Genomic DNA, 11,578 nt, shown 5'->3' with positions numbered 1-11,578 from the left:
GAAAAAGCTAAAAGAGTCATTACTGTAAGGAAAACTATCGATCCTATTAATGTAGGAAATCAAATGTTTACATCGATAACAAATTACTTAAATTAAGATGTAAAGGTCAAAAGGTTACTGAAATCTCTGGAAGAGTAACATTTATTTAAGGGTTCATAGATTTTTACACTGAAACACAGATGATCGTTTTTTTGGTAGTCACATTTACCGATGACCATATTTTATCACCATCATTTAAACCCTCAAAATATGTTTCTACATGTACTCACCTTGAAAGTTGTTCCAAATCTGAATATATGTATTTGTTCTGCTTAACACAAAAGAAGATATTTTAAGTAACCCAACAGATATCATCCCTATTGACTGCCACAGTAGGGAAAATAAATACTATGGGAGTCAATGGGGATCTATTTGGTTCCTCAAATTCTTCCAAATATTTTATTTTGTGCTGAGCCGAACAAAGAAATGTATACAAGTTTGGAACACCATGAGGGCGAGTAAATGATGACAGAAGTTTCTTTTTGGGTGAACTGTCCCTTTAATAAACATGAATCATACCAAAAATCAAACAATGCATTAAATCTCAATATTGTCTGGTTTAAAATAAGAACAGTCGTGTTTATTGAAAATCTGTGTTACATCACTTTTGTCCAAAAAGATCTGGCATGGCAACCAATATACTCTAACCAGCTGACACAGAAGTATTCGAGAAAAAGATAATAAATTGCAGTGATGACTTAGCAGAAATGTAAATGTAACACTGCCTAACTAGAAAAACAGCAACCCACTAAATTGATGTCAGTTCAATTTCACTCCTTTGAAAATGAAGGTTATTTTTACACACAACCCAAATTATAGCTGTCATGTTTAAAGAGAGAATGAGGTTTTATTCAGCAAAATTCCATTTTCAGTTCACTAACATTTGCTGGACTGGCAGGGTAGAATATAATAAAATCGAGACACCCTGTAACTGACTACAACTGTGTAGGACAAAATGAACAACCCAAACAATTAAATAAAATGTCTCGCCAGTAAGAGACCAGGAACATGAAGCTGGTAAAAGTGTGACTGCAACATTTCCTGTTTTTCTATATCCTGTTTTGATGGCACAAAGACTTTCGTGTACGAAACAGCTATCAGCAGGTGCTTTCTCCTAAATGAGAGATTTTCAGTAATGACCGGCATCTGATTCACGATATTATAAATCTGTGTGCCAAGTCCAAACATCCTCTCAAAAAGCACATCCGGATTTAATATGAGATGGGACTGAGTCTAAGGCCACCAGAGATGCAATTAGTGAGAATTGATGAGCTGAGCAGAAGATAGCTGGACAGATGTACAGGAACCAAAGACATAGAGTAAACACTATAGTAGAGTATACAGTTTCATCATTTGTAACATCATTTTGACATGTCTTGGTACAGAACCCTACAATGACTTGTAAAATAAACAGCAGAAAGACATTTATACGCACCTCTTTAATTAAGCATTATTGCAGACCTCAAATCATACTGACATATCGACTCAAGAATCTGATTGTGTTGAGGACAATTTTTGAGCAACTCTGCCAGATTATGATACTAACTCCCCACAGAGAATCTTTTGTTCGGTCAACAACCTCAAGTTCTTAACCAGCTGTGTGAAGCCGCACACTGAGAGAGAAAACTTTCCAAGTTTCACAAGAGCTAGGTTTGACTGATTTAATATTCGTAAAATCTTTAGAGGCGTTCACCTAATTGATTTAAATATGAAATATTACAATCATGCTACAGTTCTCACCACTTCAATCTAAACGGGTGCTTGTCTCGTGGTCTGTTAGCAAAGCGTTCAATGGTTGCAGAATATCTTCACATGGCATGGTTATTATAATGAATTTCACCTTCTGAGTTCAACACGTGGAAGTCAAAGGTTTAGAGCAACTTGAGGTTTAATAAATTGCTTTCTAAAAGGTTTTTCTTTTCGAGTGAACTACACCTTTAAAGATTTCGTTGAGGATCTGCCGTATCCACATTCTATTATTGGCAGACTTGGAGACTTTGGCTCTATCGCACACTTTCATTTGTGGCTTAGAGTCGAAAGCTAAGATCTAAATGTTGTGTGTCAGAGACTGTTTTTTTCAGTAACAAGATCATCAGAGCATAAACCCTGTGATATGTCTGACACATGTTAGAGAATTACCAGCATTAGCATAGCTGCCCTCTTCGTATTAGCTTTTCCTCCTCACAAACGATTACCCCAAGAAACCATACGGCTGTAGTATTCCCATCACGCCTCACCCCTCCTAGCTTCCTGCTTTGTGCCAGGCTCTAACGCCAGCCGTAACTGTGCGGTGTGCTGTAATCCTGCAACGTTTTGACAGCTGTTACCATTGAGGAAGTGGGTGCAACTATAGAGCAAGGAGCGTAGAAATAATAATATGAAAAAAGTCGACCAGTGCCCCCCCCATACGCAACAGCAATATGTTTCCTCTATTCTCATCCTGTCGTCTGGTAAGCCCCGCGACAGGGTTGAAGTGGTCGAGGAGTGTGGGAAAGTGAGACAATTTGTTGGCCGAAACCCTCTTGTGTGCTGATGACAGCACAAAAGTGCACGGCAGCCCCCCGCCAGCCTCCTGTATAGCCCTAGTGTGATTTGTGCTGAGGTGTGCTTCATTCTGCATGAGGTTGGATGTAAAGTCAAGGGCTGCGATGTGAGGAAGCCACAGAAATACAACGGTCTGCTCTTCAGGTTAACAATGTTTGTACAGGTAGTGCTGCTAGGCAACTAAGACCTGAAGACCATCAGATCCGATGATCCACAGCAGCTACAGATACACAAGTGATTACTTTTGAGAAACTGTACACTACATATACCTTTACAGAATATATTTTCAGTATACTTGAGTAAAGATAAGTACACTTTAAGTAAGAAATAGTAATGTAATATTATATTTGTAAGTGTATTATTTTACTACCTGGGAATAGATTGGCCTACTTTTTAATTTATACAGATACAGGCCTACTTTTAAGGGTACTTTAAATGTAACAGTAGTAAACCATTGAGTACACAACTAGTTTACAACTCAATTTTCATTTGTATTGTAACAAGTGTGCTTATTCGAATACTAATAGTTTACTCGTTCAATACTTGTGGCACATACTTTAGTTCATGAAAGTGCATTTTGAAGTATACACTCTTAATAATGTGCTTCAAAAGGTTATTTGATGCTATAGAGTAAACAATAGTTTTAGCAAGTATAGCAAGTATTATGCCTGCACGTTTTCTTTAAATGAATCTAACATCAAACTCATTGTTTATCATTTTTATATCTTTTTATATTATTTATTTTATATTTAAATAACTTAATATAACTTTAAATATTGGGGGGGCACGGTGGCTTAGTGGTTAGCACATTTGCCTCACACCTCCAGGGTTGGGGGTTCGATTCCCGCTTCCGACTTGTGTGTGTGTGTGGAGTTTGCATGTTCTCCCCGTGCCTCGGGGGTTTCCTCCGGGTACTCCGGTTTCCTCCCCTGGTCCAAAGACATGCATGGTAGGTTGATTGGCATCTCTGGAAAAAATTGTCTGCAGGATGTGAGTGAATGAGTGAGTGTGTGTGCCCTGCGATGGGTTGGCACTCCATCCAGGGTGTATCCTGCCTTGATGCCCGATGACTCCTGAGATAGGCACAGGCTCCCCGTGACCCGAGGTAGTTCGGATAAGCGGTAGAAAATGGAATGGAATGGAACTTTAAATATACACGCTTAAACAACATAAGCAATAAGCGATATGTCTTACAGCAGCAATATTACAATAGGTGCTAACACAAAGTTACTAGTTTCAACAAAAGCTAGAACACTAACTGTTGAGAGAAAGAGAGAGGGTAGTTTATTTATTTATTTAATTTTTCATATGTCTGTAAAGTATTCACAGAAGAGATGGGTTTTAAGTAGTTTTTTGAACGTTGTTAGTGATGTGGTTGACCGGACTGAGTTAGAAAGAATGTTCCACCATGAAGCAGTTGTGAAGGAGAATGAGCAGGAGAGCGATTAACTGCCCTTTTGAGAAGGCAATACAAGACGCAGCTGGTTTGCTGAATGCAGGGTTCTTGTCGGGGTGTAGGAGTGTAGGAGGGTGTGAATGTATGCCTGTGTAGATCCAGTGATAGTCCTGTAGGCAAGCATTAGTGACTTGAATCTGATACGGGCTTCAACCAGTAGCCAGTGGAGAGAGATGAAAAGGGATGTCACATGAGCCCTTTTGGGCTGTTGGAAGGACTGGTGTGTCGCTGCAATCTGAACCAGCTGGAGTGGTTTGATAGCCTTTGAAGGAAGACCAGTAAGGAGAGCATTGCAGTAGTCCAATCTTGAGATTACCAGGGCCTAGACAAGGAGTTGTGCCGCATGCTAAGTGAGATAGGGTCTAACCTTTCTAATTGTAAATAAGACATATTGGCATGACTGCGTTCCTTGCAATGTGATCATTGAAGGACAGCTGTTCATCGAATATGACTCTGAGGTTCCAAGCTGTTTTGGAAGGAGTGATTGTGGTATTGCCAAGTTGGATGGTTAAATCGTGCTGCATCGTGGGGTGTGCCGGAAACAACAGTAGTTCTGTCTTGGCCGGGGTCAGATGGAGGTGATGCTCTTTCATCCAAGCTGAGATGTCTTCAAGGCAGGCTGTAATGAAGCTGCTACAGTGGTATCGTCTGGGTGAAACGAGATGTAGATCTGGGTGTCGTCAGCAAGACAGTGATATGAGAAGCCGTGTATCCGTATGATGGGTCCCAAGGATGTCGTGTAGATGAAAAAAAGCAGCATTCCAAGCACCTATCCCTGAGGGACCCCAGTGATCATGTGGTGAGCAGTGGACAGTGAGCCCCTCCATGAGACCCTGAAGGATCTGCCAGAGAGGAAGGATTTGAACCAGTGGAGAAGAGTGCCTGAGATTCCTAGAGATGACAGGGTTGCTAGCAGTATCTGTTGATTGACAGTGTCAAACGCTGCAAAAAGGTCTAGCAGAATCAGGACAGAGGATTTAGATTCCGCCCTGGCTAGCCATAGTGCTTCTGTGACCGATGGCAGTGCAGTCTTAGTGGAGTGGTTTGTTTTGAAGCCAGACTGCTTGTCATCCAGTGGCTCATTCTGGGATAGGTAAGAAGACACCTGGTTAAAAACTGCCCTTTCAAGTGTCTTTGCAATAAATGGTAAGAGAGAGACAGGTCTGTATATGTGGGTAGTAGAGGGGTCCAATGTGGGTTTCTTAAGAAGGGGCGTGATCTGGGCCTGTTCATTTGTGGATGGAAAAGTGCCGGTGAGCAGGGAGGTGTTGATGATGTGTGTGAGTGCAGGTGTGATATATAGGTTTTAAAGACGTTTGTTTAACATTTAAATTTTTCTAAATGTTCCGTTGGTTTTTTTGTTTGTCTTGAAATTTGTGTGATGTTAAAATCTAAAACGACTTTTAGACTAAAACTAAAAAGAAGTGCTGCTTGCCCAGTGTTGTTTAAGTTTTGCAAAATGGTCTATAGTATGAAAGTAAATTTAAATTAGATATTTGATTCAAGTGTACGCCACATTAACTTTTCTGTCAATAATTGTCAAATATACTAGTCTAGTTTTAAAAATATTTCTAAAAAATGGATACAAATTTGACTGAATATATACTTGCTTTTTTTGTTTAAAAGAAGTATATTGTATTAATAGCACACTTAAATAAACATAGTTTTGTAAGGACACTGTGATTTAGCCAAGTAGCACAGGATCAACATCCATTAGTCACAGTTTTTTGATACAATGTTAAAAGCTGTGCATTGATACAATGTTAAAAGCTGTGCATTGATACAATGTTAAAATGTGTTCATATAGCTCACTTGTGCTAGGGGTTCGGAACACACAAACTGACACAAGATACATTAAATGCACTGAAAGGCACTTTAGATTAAAGCGTCTGCCAAATGCGTAAATTTAAATTTCTTTCCACATATTCCTAATAAATAAAATGTATGAAGATTCAACAGAACAAAATACCAACTATTGTATATGAGAATCCGTTTACATCACATTCAGCGCTGTCCAATTTTCTCATTCTTTCATTGAAGCCTTCTTTCCTTCACTGGCGTGTTGAGTAGGGAGTGGCAGGGCTGATGGTGAGTGGCAATGAGCTGGTTTCTGGAAAGTGTGATAGGGTTACAGCCTAGAAGGCTCATTCACTTGCTCCAGCTTCAGAAGCAGCCCTGTTTACAAGTGTTTTTGATTGTTGTTAAGTACCTGTCAGGCTTCCCACTCATCTTTCATGCTGGAAAAATATGTGAGCTCAGGATCCTTCAGAACAGGAGCAAAATAAAATGCGCCAGGTGGAAGAAACTGTTTCGACATGTGCCATCAGTGACAGACGCAAATCTAACTCTGTGGCAAAGACGTCAGTGAAACACTGAGCTTACTGTGCCGCTCTAATGCTGTTTTAGATGAGGCTAGCAAGGGAAACATTGATTTGACAGGCCTGTCTGCAATAGATCCATTTGTCTTGAAAGGATAATGTCTGGTAGTGTGCAATAGTGCACGCAGTGTTTCTTTTAGTTCAACTGGTAAATCACTGTGTTAGCTGTGCAAAGGTTGTACGTTTGATTTCTAGGGAACACATATTGTATACTTACAGTAAATGTATACTGTATCTTGAATCCACTGTAAGTTGCTTTGGATAAAAGCATCTCCTTAATGAATAAACGTGTAAGAAACTGTTTGCTCTATGGTCATCATTTACCCTCTTATCATTTCAAACCTGTGTGACTTTCATTCATCTGCAGAACACAAAATAATATATTTTAAAGAATGTTGGTAACCAAACAACGGCAGTACCCATTCACTTATATTGTATGGAAACAAAACCAATGAAAGTCAAGTCAGAAGAAAGAAAGTCAAAGAGGTTTGAAATGAGGGTGAATCATTTTTGCCTGACCCTTAAACTCATACCGAATGAGGTGACCTTCTCTCTGTTTCACAAGACCTTTAGTAATCCTCCAGTAAACCAAAAACATTACTTGCCACATCGTAAATTCTGTCACAGTCAGAAAACATGTTTTCCTTGAGGAAAACGATAACCATAATAAATAAACAAACGAATCGATAAATGATAGATAAAACATGTGGTTTTACACCCATGCACAAAATTGCACAGTTAGGGAAAAGCTCTTGAGAACCATATCAGGATTTCAAGTAAAATGAAATTAACATGAAATGGATTTTGTGCATCAGGTCCCAGGTTCTGGCTGGTTTTACATGTGTGCGTTTGCTGTGGGGGAATCGTTCAGTTTGCCAGCAGAGGTGGAGGGTAAGCAGCTTTTTATTTTAAACGAAAATTCCCCTTATTACTTCATTATTTATCTTCATCGCTAAAGAGGCCGTAAAGATCTAAACATCATCCGTGTGGACAACATAACCACTTTGTAGAGTCATGTACATAAAGAGAACATTATCTTACAAAAAACGTATTTCTATATAATTTAATAGATTAGAGGCTTTTAACGTAAAACTCTTTCCTACATTCGATCTGCATAATTTTATTCCAAAACTCTTGAACTATAATCTGTGGCTTAGTCTGTCACAACACGTTTTAAAGATGGAGTTGAAATTGTCCTCTATGAACCTAGCAGGTGTCTGTTATTTGTGTTGTAACGCTCTGGAATACCTTCGCATGACAGAAAGGGCAATGTTTTTTTTCCATGTCTACAGGTGGCTATCATATGTATAAAGCTGGACAAGGCAGGAGACAGTAAATAGTGTGAGTGTTAAAGGAAATATGGGCCACGGAATGACAGCTATAAATCTCTCATGAACCCAATGTCGAAACACGGAGGGAAAATAAGGGAGCTTGGCGTATCTCTCTTGGCCAAGCTTGCAAGAAGATATTTAAAAGATAGAGGTCAGTCCCCATGGTCCCCCATGTTTTCCCGAACATTCAGTGTCTTAATGTTTCATCGGTTTCTTACGGTGGCCGGTAGGTGTCACTGCGCCGCAACAGAAGAAAACACATGCAAACTCAAAAAAACACAAGCAAATTCAGAAAGCATCTTCATTAGTTTGGTGTCACATGCCCTGCATATACTCGAAACACAAACAAACACAGAAACGCGCTGCAAATTCTCGCAACACAAACAAACACAGAAACGCGCTGCAAGCTGCACGGACGACAACGGGAGTGTTTCTGGAGGACCCCAAAAACTGATGCTTCATTTTGACTGTTCAAATTCGTTAGTGGAGTTGTCAGCCACATATACTTTGTCGACTAGAATAAGTTGACAAGTTTTTAAGCATTTTTTTAAACCTTTTTTATAGTGACACTTGTTTAAGTAAGTCGAGCAGCTACTACGTCTCATAGTTTTTGTTAAACTGTTCAAATCGACAGGCTAATAATATCCTACGGACGTACATTAAGAAAGTTAAAATAAAGTTATACAGCAATTACCTTCAATGTATCTGACAACTCCACTAACGAATTTGAACAGTCAAAATGAAGCGCGTCCCAATCAGGTGCATCAGTTTTTGCGGTCCCCCGGAAACACTTCCGTTGTCGTCTGTGCAGCTTGCAGCGCGTTTCTGTGTTTGTTTGTGTTTCGAGTATTTGCAGGGCATGTGTCGCCAAACTAATGAAGGTGCTTTCTGAATTTGCTTGTGTTTTTTGGTGTTTGCATTTGTTTTCTTCTGTTGCAGCGCAGTGACACCTAGCGGCCACCGTAGTTTCTGCTTTTTAGGTTACCCTTTACAATGTATTTGGGATCTAGAGTAATTATTAAATGACAATGTAACCCAGTTTACAATAGATTTATTATCTCTCACATGCCCTTGGTGGATAATTTTGTTCTTTAAACAATCATTAAATCATTTAACATGATTACAGCCTAATTTTATAAATTCAGTTATGTTTTAAATTCAGTTAATCATAGTTTAGTCTTAATTGCTTGTAATTGTTTATAAATATAATATTATTTCTTTAGAGCAGTGGTTCTCAAACTTTTTCTTTGTAAGGCCCCCTTTGTGTTGGGTGTATCGCTTTGCGGCCCCCAAATAAAGACGATGATCTTAAACATTATTATTTTATTAAAGCAACACTTTGTAGTTTATAGACCTTAAAATATTGTCTCTAAAATTATTTCTTAACTGGAAGAATTCTACTGTCGCTGCTACCTGAGCAGCCTCATAGCATCTAGAATCCCACTCTGTAAGTTCTTTGTTTGGGTTGATAGACACACCCTCGCCGATCCACTGCCTGCGGAAAAGTGCCACATGGTTTCCAAATGACATTTCTGCATTCGGAAGTTTCATCAGCTTAGAAAATATATTACCAACCACATGGGGTAGCCGTGAGCAAAAGTTATAAAGCGTTGCTTTAACCAGAAACATGTAATAGTACAATGCTGGAACATCAATTTGTTTAATTTTTCGTACGTTTCATTGCACAAAATGTATCATCTAGGGCAGTGGTTCCCAAACTTTTCAGCCCGCGACCCCCAGAATAACAGTGCCACTGACTCGAAACCCCCACTATCCTCGGAGGTGGAAGTATACAAACGTTGCGTGCAAATGCGCACATGCACATATTCTACACAAATCGCGCATAATGACAACACAAAACAGCACAGTCAAACATAATATTATTTTATAGTTATTTACTCATTACTTTACTACATTGTTGTTGTACGTAAACGATTAACTATTACTACAGATGGCCGAATATCATCAAACTGATTCGAGTGCTGATGGCTCTGGCTCTTTTCGCACCTGAGGACGAAGGCCCATCTGACTGCGGCACTTCTCCATCCTCCTCCGCTGGCCTCCCTGCATCGTCTTTAGTCGGTCTTAATCAAAGTTTCATTTCAACAAATAAGAATATCATACACTTAAAGCTTGAAAAATAATCTGCAGGCACATGGGACTGTTTAACTTTGTGCTGTTAATAGACTTGCTGCACTTAACCTAATGTGGTTGCTAATGTTGTTAATTTGAGGGGATTCTGATCAAGGGGTATGAAATTCCTAAAGCTGATGGCTTTTTATTTGCCTGGTATTATTTTTAACTTAACTAACATTTTTATATTTTGTCACACTTATCAATTACATACTCTATTTCTAATAATAATAAAAAATCTGGAAATCATCTTGCAACCCCGCCTTCGTGTCCTTGGGAACCCTGCTCTTGGGGGCCACGGGCCCTAGTTTGGAAATCACTGTGTTTAATTTTGTCTTTCTGTTATCAGTTTTTTCTTTCGTAAATTACAAAGCACCTTAAATAGTCCAAACTGTGGATATGACAACTGGTTGTTTTAACAAAATCTCACCACAATTTGTAACTATTCAAATAAATTTGTACGATCTCATACAGTCGTTTTAGTCTAATTTACTTTTTAGACAGTTGCGACTGGGGTGGGGTTAGGGGATGGGTTTCAGTATAGCTTTTTTTACTAATCGTACATTTTTGTGCATGTACACACATTTCTATTTTCAGTTCTTCTAACCTGAGCAAATCATCTAATCCTGAGCTCTGCAGTTTCAGAACACTTTCAGAATTCCATTTAATGGTTTTGTGTCCATAAAATGGAATTCAATGGGTTCCATGTTGTTTACCAGCATTCTTCAAAATATATTTTTTTGTGTTTGTGTTTTTTGAAAGCCATACAAGTTAAGAATGACATGAGGGGTTGAGTAAATGATCAAAGTTGTTATTGTTTTCATTTTGGGCAAACTTTCTCTTTAAATTGAGCTTGAAAATACAGGTCTTGATACTCTTTGTGTGATAATAAGTGCTAGGGAATCCCCACTATTTGATTATCAAAGAGTGTCCCAGTGTCTTAAACTAATTGTGAAATGAACCTCCAAAACTGTCAGCAAGCCTGTGCATGATGTGTCGGCTGTCCCATAGCACATTTAAACAGGAAGCCTAGATGTTCTAGAATACAATAACATATTTCAACATGATAGTGTTATCAAATTCTAAAGTTGGCTTTTGCGGTTTCACATGCCAGCAGCCTCACAGGCTTACCTCCCACCATCTTAATATAACTGTGAATCAGAGAGATAAAGGGCACAATAACAGGCCGCATCATGCACAGTTTGGCTCGTAAAGATTCTCCAGCTGTCCAGTGGATTAAGCCGAGTGATTAAAAGCTTAAGCCTCATGGCACCGTGGCTACGACAGGCGCCCCTGGCTCAGGGAATGTGCCATGCCAGGACGGGCTGGTACCGTCTCAGTCGCCAGGTCAGGCATTCTAGAGCCTATGTTCTGTCCTGCCAAAGATGGATCCTGTCTTTAGGGAATTTGAACAAAACCCTGAGATTAGAGCTCAAGTGGTATATTAATACTTGTAGAATAAAGGATTGTTAAAGAGTGTGGGTCATATCAGCTGAGGTGAAAATCTTTAGACTTAGGGTTATCTTTTTCTGTTCTTTCTTTTTCCAAGATACCAGAAGAAATGAAAGTAAGAAAATATAAAACTATATTTTTTCATATAGATATATGTGCATATGTAATGATACTTCTACTTTATCAACTACAGAAAAAAATAGTTTAATGTCATATACTGTAAATGTATTCTTTTTGTCGATATT

This window comes from Triplophysa dalaica, chromosome 3 (assembly GCF_015846415.1).
Source record: "Triplophysa dalaica isolate WHDGS20190420 chromosome 3, ASM1584641v1, whole genome shotgun sequence".
Taxonomy (NCBI): domain Eukaryota; kingdom Metazoa; phylum Chordata; class Actinopteri; order Cypriniformes; family Nemacheilidae; genus Triplophysa; species Triplophysa dalaica.
Note: the sequence above shows the minus strand (reverse complement) of the source record.